This window comes from Triturus cristatus, chromosome 4_1, assembly GCF_964204655.1.
Source record: "Triturus cristatus chromosome 4_1, aTriCri1.1, whole genome shotgun sequence".
Classification (NCBI taxonomy): domain Eukaryota; kingdom Metazoa; phylum Chordata; class Amphibia; order Caudata; family Salamandridae; genus Triturus; species Triturus cristatus.
In genome coordinates this window covers 948,062,868-948,072,476 of record NC_140585.1, presented here as the reverse complement: position 1 = coordinate 948,072,476, position 9,609 = coordinate 948,062,868, and positions in this window count along the sequence as shown.

Below are 9,609 nucleotides of genomic sequence, written 5' to 3'. Positions count from 1 at the left end.
TGTCAGAGGGATTGCTGTGTAGCGCAAAGAACTCATCTGGACTGCTCTTCTACTGTTGCCCTGCTGCCTGCTGTTTTCTGGGTGTCATAAAGGACTCACTGGGTTGCCTTTCTGCTTGTTGTCCTGTTGCCAGCTGTTGCCTAACTTTGTTCTGCCAAAGCATTTCAGTGCTGCCAGGGTAGATCGCCATCAAGACTACTGGATGTTGTGCTGGTCTACCTGCCTACTGCTGCCTGCCTTGTGTTTCCCCTACCAGTGTTCTCCCAAGGGCCAGTGTGGACCTAATGCTGCTTTGCAACACTAATGAATCCTGTAGAGGAGCCGCAAAGAGCCTCTCCGCATTTCCTTACACCCAGGTGCGGGCCAGCCTCACGAGGATTGTTAACCAGATCTGAACCCGGAGCTGCATCCTGTGCAAACAGCTGGGCGAGGCTGGGAGTGGAGAGGGCAGGCCCCGTTCCCGAGGCCCACTGGTCTTCCTGTGGATGTCTTCCCCCTAGAAACGCTAATTTCGGTGAGGAGAGAGAGAGCGGGTCCTCTGGAATGCCAGGACCACTCTCCCTACACTAAGGTACTGGGTGATTTCTTCGGTCCTGCGCGTTCACAGGCAGCCAGTTCTCAAGGGAGAAATGTGAGGGCTCACCATGTATGCACCAGACCCAGCAAGGTCTACCAGTGATATTCGGTGGTGTGTGTGCACCTGTCCCCATTAGCCTTGGTCCTTGTTGTTGTGGGCAATCCAGTGAGGTCGTCCCACTAAAAATATGCAGTTTGAGCCCCTCTACCTGAAGGAACTGGCTGCTTTAGGGGCATTTGCATTTTCATAGACTATACAGGTAGAAACCCTTGGTTGAGGCTCCTGAGCATGACAGGTTTCCACAGTAAAGGACTTTTTCTGATGCCAGAAAACTGTGCATCCTGAAATTACTGTATTGCTAGTAGTGGTTGCACAGATATTTCTATGCCCCACGTTTTAATTATCACATTAAGCTTAACAAGAGCACGAGAGTGTTGTGCTGTCTGTTCTGTATGGTGATATTTAGTGATGTATGTGTTTCAGTAAAGTATGGAGATTGCTGTGTTTTTATTCCATAACCTGATGCATTTCATGCCCAAAGATAACAATTTATGTCATTGACAGGATAACCAGTACTTTTTCAGTAATGGCAGGATAAGCAAAAGGCTTATGATTCATGTGATTATGGTCCATGTGATATGTACAATATACTATATATTTGTAGATATTTCTGTGTGGTGTCTCTTTTGTGGTGTGGTCATTGTGTTGCTGGTGTGAGTGAGCTGCACAAATGCTTTACACATTACCTCTTGGGATAAGCTTGCTTGCTCTGTGCCAAGCTACCAAGGGGTTTCTGCCTTGCTTAGGTACATATCCTAGTAAACCAGAAACCCCATTTCTAACAATTATTAATAACTGCTATTTTGGCTGAAAAAGTGATTTGTAATATGTGTGGGAGCATTAAGCTTTCATCATTCCTGAATACACAAACGTCGTTGAGCCTAAAATGAGACAAATGGAGGAGAAACATTTCTCATGGTATCAATATAAATCAGGATCAAAAGAAGAGTGTAGACTATCATTACTAAAGCAGTGAGAGAAAAACATGTCGGTGTGTACCTGAAGGAAGCTGGGATTTACGACTTTGAATTACACATTTACTTTATAATGCACTTGTTTACAGTTCCATTTCACAAATTTTAATGTTAAATGTCTGGGAGATTGTGATTTCCCCTAAAATCACATGCTTTTCAGCCAATGGGCGAAGCCTGAATACAAATCATGGAACCAAATCATGGATTCCACATCTACATCCTTTGATAGAAACTGTCAGGCCATCGGTGGCGGTCCTTCCACCACCTGCCCCTGGAGGTCCGCCTGCTGCATTACGATAGCGTGCGGATGGTGGGCTGGTGGAGAGACCCTCTGCCATGCATCCGACGGGCTCAAGGGACTGTATTCCCTACAGTAGTGGTGGTACCTGCTTAGGCACTGCCATAGGGATTACAATATCCTTTCCTGCCTGCCCTTTCATGACGGTTCACCTGCCCTGAAAAGGCAGGCCGGAAGGGACTCTGGGGGCAGGCCCTCTTCCCCTCTGGTCCTCCACAATAGATTCTGGGGGCATCTATGGTGGACCCTAAACATCCCTCCACCAGGTGACAGGCACTACCACATGGTGCCTGCCACATAGTGCAGGAATGTTTCAAAAGTGGATATTTTGGATTGCGGCGTGTGCTGCAGCCCACAGCACACGCCGCAATACAAAATATAAAGATTGGGATCGCCTTGATGGCGGTCGCATCCTAATACGGGTAGCGGTACCGCTGACAGCTAGTTGGGCGGTCCTGCTACCGCCACTGCGCCGGTCGGACAAATGTCCGACCGGCATTGTAATCAGTCCCTAAGTGCGTGAGACAAAAAAAAACAATCACCTTTCTGCTCTCAAATTTCTCAACATGCTTTCCGTTCCTTGGTCAAAAGTAGCATTCATGCAAACTGATATTACAGAATGTGTGAAAAAATCATGTGAAGGAATACTGCCGAAAAAGACAAGAACAAGGTACATCACCGGCAACCAAAGTAAAACTATTGACATACCTTCACTGAGTGGTGGAAGAATGCGCAGTCTGATTGTTCAGTGACGTCTCATTCAACTATTGATTGATCAGCAGTGAAGGAGTGTGATACAGTGCAAGATGGAAACTGGTATTAATGTCTATTCCTTCAAACAAGAATATACTAACTTAGTAGACACTTTGTATGTTCTGCTCCTCTGCAGATACAACACAACCCCTGAAATGTCCACTTCTGTCCCACGGGGAGCACAGCCCATGCAATTGAGCTTTTACTTGCTGCCCTCAGAACCCCCTGCCCACTCTAGGTCCCCATACAGTCTGCTGCCCTCTAATGTACCAGCACACTTTACCTATGCTGGGAGAGACTACTCCTTACTTCCTCATGATTTCCTGTTCCAGGATGCTGCATTGATACATTATGGCCAGGGTTCATCCTGTGAGAGAATATTGATATGAGGTCTGGTTGGCCCAGTGTACCTCCACCTCAGACAAAGTTGTAAAATATCACCCGCCTTCAATGGGGTGAGGTTTGTGACTTGACGCACATACATGAGGAAATTATACACTTAGTTTCTTTACATTCTCTGTTTGAATCCCCTGTATTTCAATTTTGTTTATATTCCTTTTTTACAGGGCTTTGAAAACACTAATGGGGCGATTACGATGCCGTTCAGAAGGGTTCTTAAACGGGTTTGCCGAATCCGATTCGGAATCCTTGTTTCCGACTGAATCGTACACATTTCCCAACGACCGATTACGATGCCCGGAAACCGTTTTGGCTGTTCGAGTTGGTTCCGAAAGGCTTCGGACAGGTCGAGTCTTTCGGAGCTGAATCGTACAGCTCTATGAACACGATTACGATGACCGATTCAGACAGCTATTCTGATTCGGTCTGTCCGAAACGAAACAGATGTCGGAATCTGTCTTTGGGGGCCCATAGCAGACCCACCTTCACCCGGGGCCTTCCAAATGGGGCCCATAAGGGTACCCATGGGACCCCCCTTTCCAACCATGCACAGTGTGGCAGACGCTATGGGGTGCCCGTCACAGGGTGCACAATTTTCACCACCCACCCCTTTCTTCAATGCAAGCCTGTGTATTCGTTCTGAACACAGGGTCCCATTGAAGTCAATGCGAGGCTGACCGAATCGTATCCATATTGTATGAGGAGTGACGCCCTGAAACCAGTCCCAGGATGCTTGTTTCCGGTCCAGGGATGACCTGGCTTGTTAGTTCAGTCTGGACTGTTCCCATGAGGCACAAGGTCAAGATTGATTTGCATATGGCTGAGTCTAAACTGGAGTGGCATGGTGGGCAGATGAACGATGTATTTAACCTAGATCTATTGACTGGGGGTGAATGTTTGATTTGCTCTGCATTCCGCCCATCATCTGTGTGTCTTTTGCGAATCGTATCCTGAAGCATACATTTGCATTGTAATATGTTGGTCGTACTCGCAGATCCCGATTCATTCAGAAACGATTCCGAAACCGATTCGGTCGGAACAGTTTCCTAACGAGATTGTAATCAGCCCCTAAATATTTGCAACAATATGTAAACCTTGTCTAAATGTTTCTTTTTCACATATCACTGAACTCTGCGGGTCGGGGGAAATCTTCCTAGTGTTGCACAATCCTGGACTAATACACACTTCTATTTTTTGCCATAGAAGGAGTTTTTATGGACCTTAAAATGAATATCTCTTTGTCACTGTTTTGACTGTTGTATGACACAACGAGAACATTCAGTGTAACAGTGTAAGTATAAGCAAGTGTACCACTGCCATTTGTCTTAATCTACACAAGAGTGTACCTGGCTTAAGTAGGGCTTTTTCCAGAGATGGTTCAATCTGTGGCAGCATTCTCCATGTGAGCCACTGGAGGGATGGTTTATAATCTGTACTCTTCTTGGAAGAGTGCTTCTTTAGGAGCATGTACCTTAAAGGCACAAAGGGGTAAATCCTGGTTGGCTGCAAGAAGGTCTCCAGATAAAGCAGTGAAACTCCCCTTAAATGCCCTGCCAGGAGTGTCTTCTAGCACATTCAGTATTACTGAAGTTGCCAAGGTCATTTTGATAATTTCTATTTGCCCAGATGCAGAACATTGACATTTTTGATCTGACCAGGCTTAATACAGCTATTTATCATATATGTATATAATTCTGTATGTAACATTTGTATACTAGCAAAAACGCAGATCTCACAGAAATTCCCATTACATCTTTTGAACAACAGTATGGTGTAAAAGGAAAAATGATCAAAATAAATATCATGCAAATTAGATCTTATCTAAAAAAAACTACAGCTGCGTAAAATGTACAGGAAAAGGTCAAATTGTGTTCATATGTTCCATTTTTTATACTTTTTGATATTGAAGCAAATCATATTTAAAGCCCCTGACCCGTAAAATAATGAAAACTACTTCATTTTATAATTGTGACTCAGGTTATGACATTTTCATCTCAATATTTATGTAGTTTGGAGGCTCCTATTGCATAGCCATTGTTGTAGGCCTCATCAACATGACAGGAAAATGAGAAACAATCATGCCATCCTTCTAGGTTTCCAGCTGTTTGGGTATAAAATGTTGCTACATAATAGTGTGTGTTACAAAACCTTTTCCCTCTACCCATTTGTAGAATCGAAAGTCATTTTCCCCATAGGCGTCTTTTTTGAGTCTAGTTTGATTGCTCATAATAAGCAGACTGATCCTTTGTAAGTAGGCTGTTTCAGAAAGCTGAAGCAGATTATTTTTTCATTTTCATAGACTGTGCAAATGAAAGACTTCATTATTCAACCTCATTCCAGTTATACGTTTGCAGCAGACACCTTTGCAGAGAATAATTTATTTAACCCTTGCGTGCCCAAATAATATGAAAGTGAAGGATGCACGACTCCATTACTGCAGGGATCGAATTCCCCAAAATACTTAGAAGCTTTACACTGAAAACCTTTTTAGTTAAAGGGTCATCGAATACTTGATCATACAGCTTGATGTGTAAGACAGTCAGCCGCATTACTGAGCCGCTATCCAAAAGGGGACTGTTCATACCTCTACTCCTTGGCTCCATAGAGTATTATACTCCTGAGTATTGAAGACTTGCTATTTAATACAGATATTAGCCTGGTTGGGAACCTAGTGTTCCACTATTTGTCTACCTTCTCATTCATTGAATGACGAGTAAAAGACTATATATAGTTCAGAAGGACCCGTAAGTAAACGCTGTACTGCCGGATGCTTGCACATGGCAGTAGCACTCAGGAAAAAAACTAAGAGAAGAAAAAGACCTAAGGTACAAAACAAAAAAACAGAGGAATAGATTAATGCATTAGCAAACAAACTGGGAAAACTAATGATACATTTTTGAAGTAGAACAAAAATTCAATAAAATGTGTATTAGAAAATGTGATGGGGGGGCGTGGCTTGGACGCCGACTAAGATGGCCGCCTAGATCCGGAGCTCCGCCGCACCGGGATGGACCCGGATTGATTATACCAGTTTCCAGCCTCTTTTTTCAGCGCCGCAGAGACGGTCCAGCTTGCAGAACGGGATGTGCACCTGGGGAGCTAAGGGTGATCCCTCTTGCGCTCAAAACACGCTATCTTCGTCGCGCTGAATGCGCTCCTCAGAACGCCCGCCATTTTGTCTCCTCAGCAGCGCTCGCCTGTAACCAGCGCGCGCACCTGGAACAGCAAGTTTTTTCCCTGCTCTCAGACGCGCTCTGCTTTCCAGGGCAATGTGGAGTAATTCCTACTTCCTAATCGCTTTTTAAGGAGCAGCTGTGTGAAGAGCTCACTGCAACCTCCCTGGTAGGTGAATATCTCTGTGGTTTTGAGCTGATTCCCGAGGATTACATGATTACATGTCTACTTTACTCCTTTAGAGAATGACTTAACTTATTTTTCTACGCTTTTTGTGACGCTTGGAGATGGTTTTTAAACCAGGGGCTCTTTCTCTATGACTTACATGTAATCTTGAGGATACCTCTGCCAAGCCTTATGTGGTACTAAACGTGGTATTGGACATCCATATTTATTTGCTTACTATGTGTGGAAACACCTCCTAATATTCGCTCACATCATTTTCAACCCCGGAGTTTTTCAATGACCTTTCCAAGTCTCCTCTATCACTTCAGATAATCGCTGGGCTATTTGGATCTGGTCTGGTCATGTAGGCACATTGATAACCCCTGCCTCTGAACCCAGATTGTTTGTATTGGCCTGCTTATTTGACTTTCGCTCACTATCATTGGCACGTCTCCAGCCTCTATGGGCAAGCTTCGCAATCCGAAGTTTGTCTTTGTGCCTTCGAAGGCTCCGCCTTCCTCTGCCTCCTCCTCACCATCAGGCCCTTCTCCTCAGTCTCCTTCCACAGAGCAAATGGCGACAGCAGGTCCCTCCCGCTCTTCTTCATCACAATCTTCTTCCAGCAAATCTTCTCCTCCTGTTTCCTTACCTAAGCGCATGAAGCCAGACTCCTCTCCTCCGCCACCTGAGTCATCTCCACCCCCTATCTCTATGGAGTTGATACTTGAGGAGATTCGCGCCTTGCGCCCATTCGTGGAGGAGACTAACGCTAAGATGCAGCTTTTTGAGGACAAATGGTCAACTATGGAGGCCCGTGTTTCTTCTGTGGAGCAGCAGGTTCCAGAAATTCAGTCAAATTCCCATCGCATTTCCTCTTTGGAGAAGTCTCTTCTTGCCCTTCAGCAGCATACTGAGGATTTGGAAAACAGGAACAGGAGGAATAACCTGCGCGTTTATGGCCTACAGGAATCTTTGGAGGGGGATGATCCTGTCACGTTCTTCTCTTCTTTTCTCCTGAAGTTGTTAGACCTTCCTGCTACCACCTCTCTTAGCATCCAACGAGCCCACAGACTTGGTCCTCGCTCCTCCTCCTCCACCAAACCGCGGGGGGTCATTATCCTCTTTCTTAAATTTACTGACCTCCTCCTGATCCTCTCCACAGCTCGAGCGAAACGCCAAATTTCTTGGATGGGTCAGAGAGTCTATCTCTCTCAGGATGTCTCTGGTGCCACTGCTGCTAGAAGAAAAGAATTTCTGTCTCTTCGCGCTCCCCTACGTTCTATGGGTGCTAGGTATGGCCTTTTTCACCCCTGTACCTTCAAGGTAACTCACCAGAACAATACTTGGACTTTTCAAGACCCGGCTGAGCTCAAGAAATTCATCCACACTCAGACTAATGCTGGCATGGACACATCCAATCCTCCTACTGGTTGATTATTTACTTGATTGGTCTTTTTTCCTTACAGGTTCTTGCTGGAGTTTTTTCCTTCCTAGTTGATTCTCCTTTTATCTGATGTGATTACATAACGGTTGTCGTTTGGGGTTTCTGTTTTTGCATTTAATTGTTTGTTTGTGTACGGTTTACCTTCCCATGATCCCTGCATAACATGTTTCTTTTTCCTTCCCCAGATTCTCTGTTTGACCAACCCTCGTGTAATCCTCTTCATACCATTTAGTCCGTCTTCCTCATAATCCGTCCTGTTGCGGTAGGTTGTTGCTCTCCGGCTCGGAGGGCTGTTCTTGTCGAATCCTCCCACACCCCATCGTCGTCATCTTCTCATCTCCCTTCCCCCTTCAGGTATGTTTCCTTCAGTCGTCCATTTTGGATATGTACTGTATCTTCTTCTTCTCCTTTTTCTTGCCCCTCTCCTTCCTTCCCTCTCTTCTTGCTCTCTTTTTCACCATGTTCTTCGACTTTCTTCTGTCTTGCTCTTCTCTTTCCTCTGCTCGTTATTCTTCTTTGTGGCGTTTTTTGGTTTTACTCCTTTTTTCTCTGTTCCTGACACACTTTATTGTAATTTAATTTAAAGTTATTTCATGGAATGTGAAAGGTTTTATTAGCCCTATTAAGCGGCAGAGAGTGCTTTCCCATCTAGCCTCTTATACCCCTGACTTGGTTCTTTTGCAAGAGACCCATCTCTCTGAGGCGGAGTCTCTTAAGTTAAAAAGAGGTTGGGTGGGAACGGTTTTATTTTCTCCTACCTCTAACAAAAAGAATGGTGTGGCCATTTTGTGCCACAAGAAGTTGAAATGTAAAGTTCTCTTTCAAGAAAATGACACTGAGGGTCGTTGGGTCTTAGCTAAGTTGTTAATTAATTCTGTTTCCTTGACTGTTTTTAATGTATATGGCCCCACTCACCCTGATTGTAATTTTTGGCCTCTAATAACTTCTAAATGTTTCCAACACAGTGATTCTTTGTTCATTCTAGGGGGGGATTGTAATCAAATTGTTGATCCGTTTCTTGATCGCAAATCCTCTGCCCGCTTCACCCCCCACAAATCACATACACAATTCCTTGACACTATTTCCAAATCTCACCTTCTTGACTCTTGGAGACTGTTCCATCCTGACTCTTTAGACTACTCGTTCTTCTCACCCCCTCATGCCTCCTTCTCCCGGATTGACTATATATTCCTCTCTCAATCTCTCTCTCAAAATCTTCTTTCCTCATCTATAGAGCCGATAGTTATCTCAGATCATGCTCCTATTGTCACCGTTTTTGATCTTCTTCCCCCTCACCCCAAATCCTCCCGCTGGCGCTTTAATAACTCTCTCCTCCTAGACCCCCTTTTTTCTTCTTCCTTCCTTTCCTTTGCCACAGAGTTTTTCCTACTTAATTCTGATCCTTCTCTACCCCCTCATGTTATTTGGGACTCTTTCAAGGCTACGGCCCGCGGTTTTGTGATTGACTTTGTCTCAAAGAAAAAGAAACTTTATCTTAAGAAACAAAAAGACCTTCTCTCTCATATCAAATCCTTAGAACATAAATTCTACACTTCTTCTACTCCAACTGTTGTACCAGACCTTATACGTGCCAAACTCGAGTTCAACAAAATTTCTACTGACAATGCGTCCTCATTACTTCTCCGCAGCAGCGCCCGCTACTACGGAGGTCGTAACAGGTCAGGTAAGCTTTTGGCCAACTATCTTAAGTCCCGCAAGGAGCGTAACCTGATTGATTCAATATACTCCAACGATAATCGTCTCC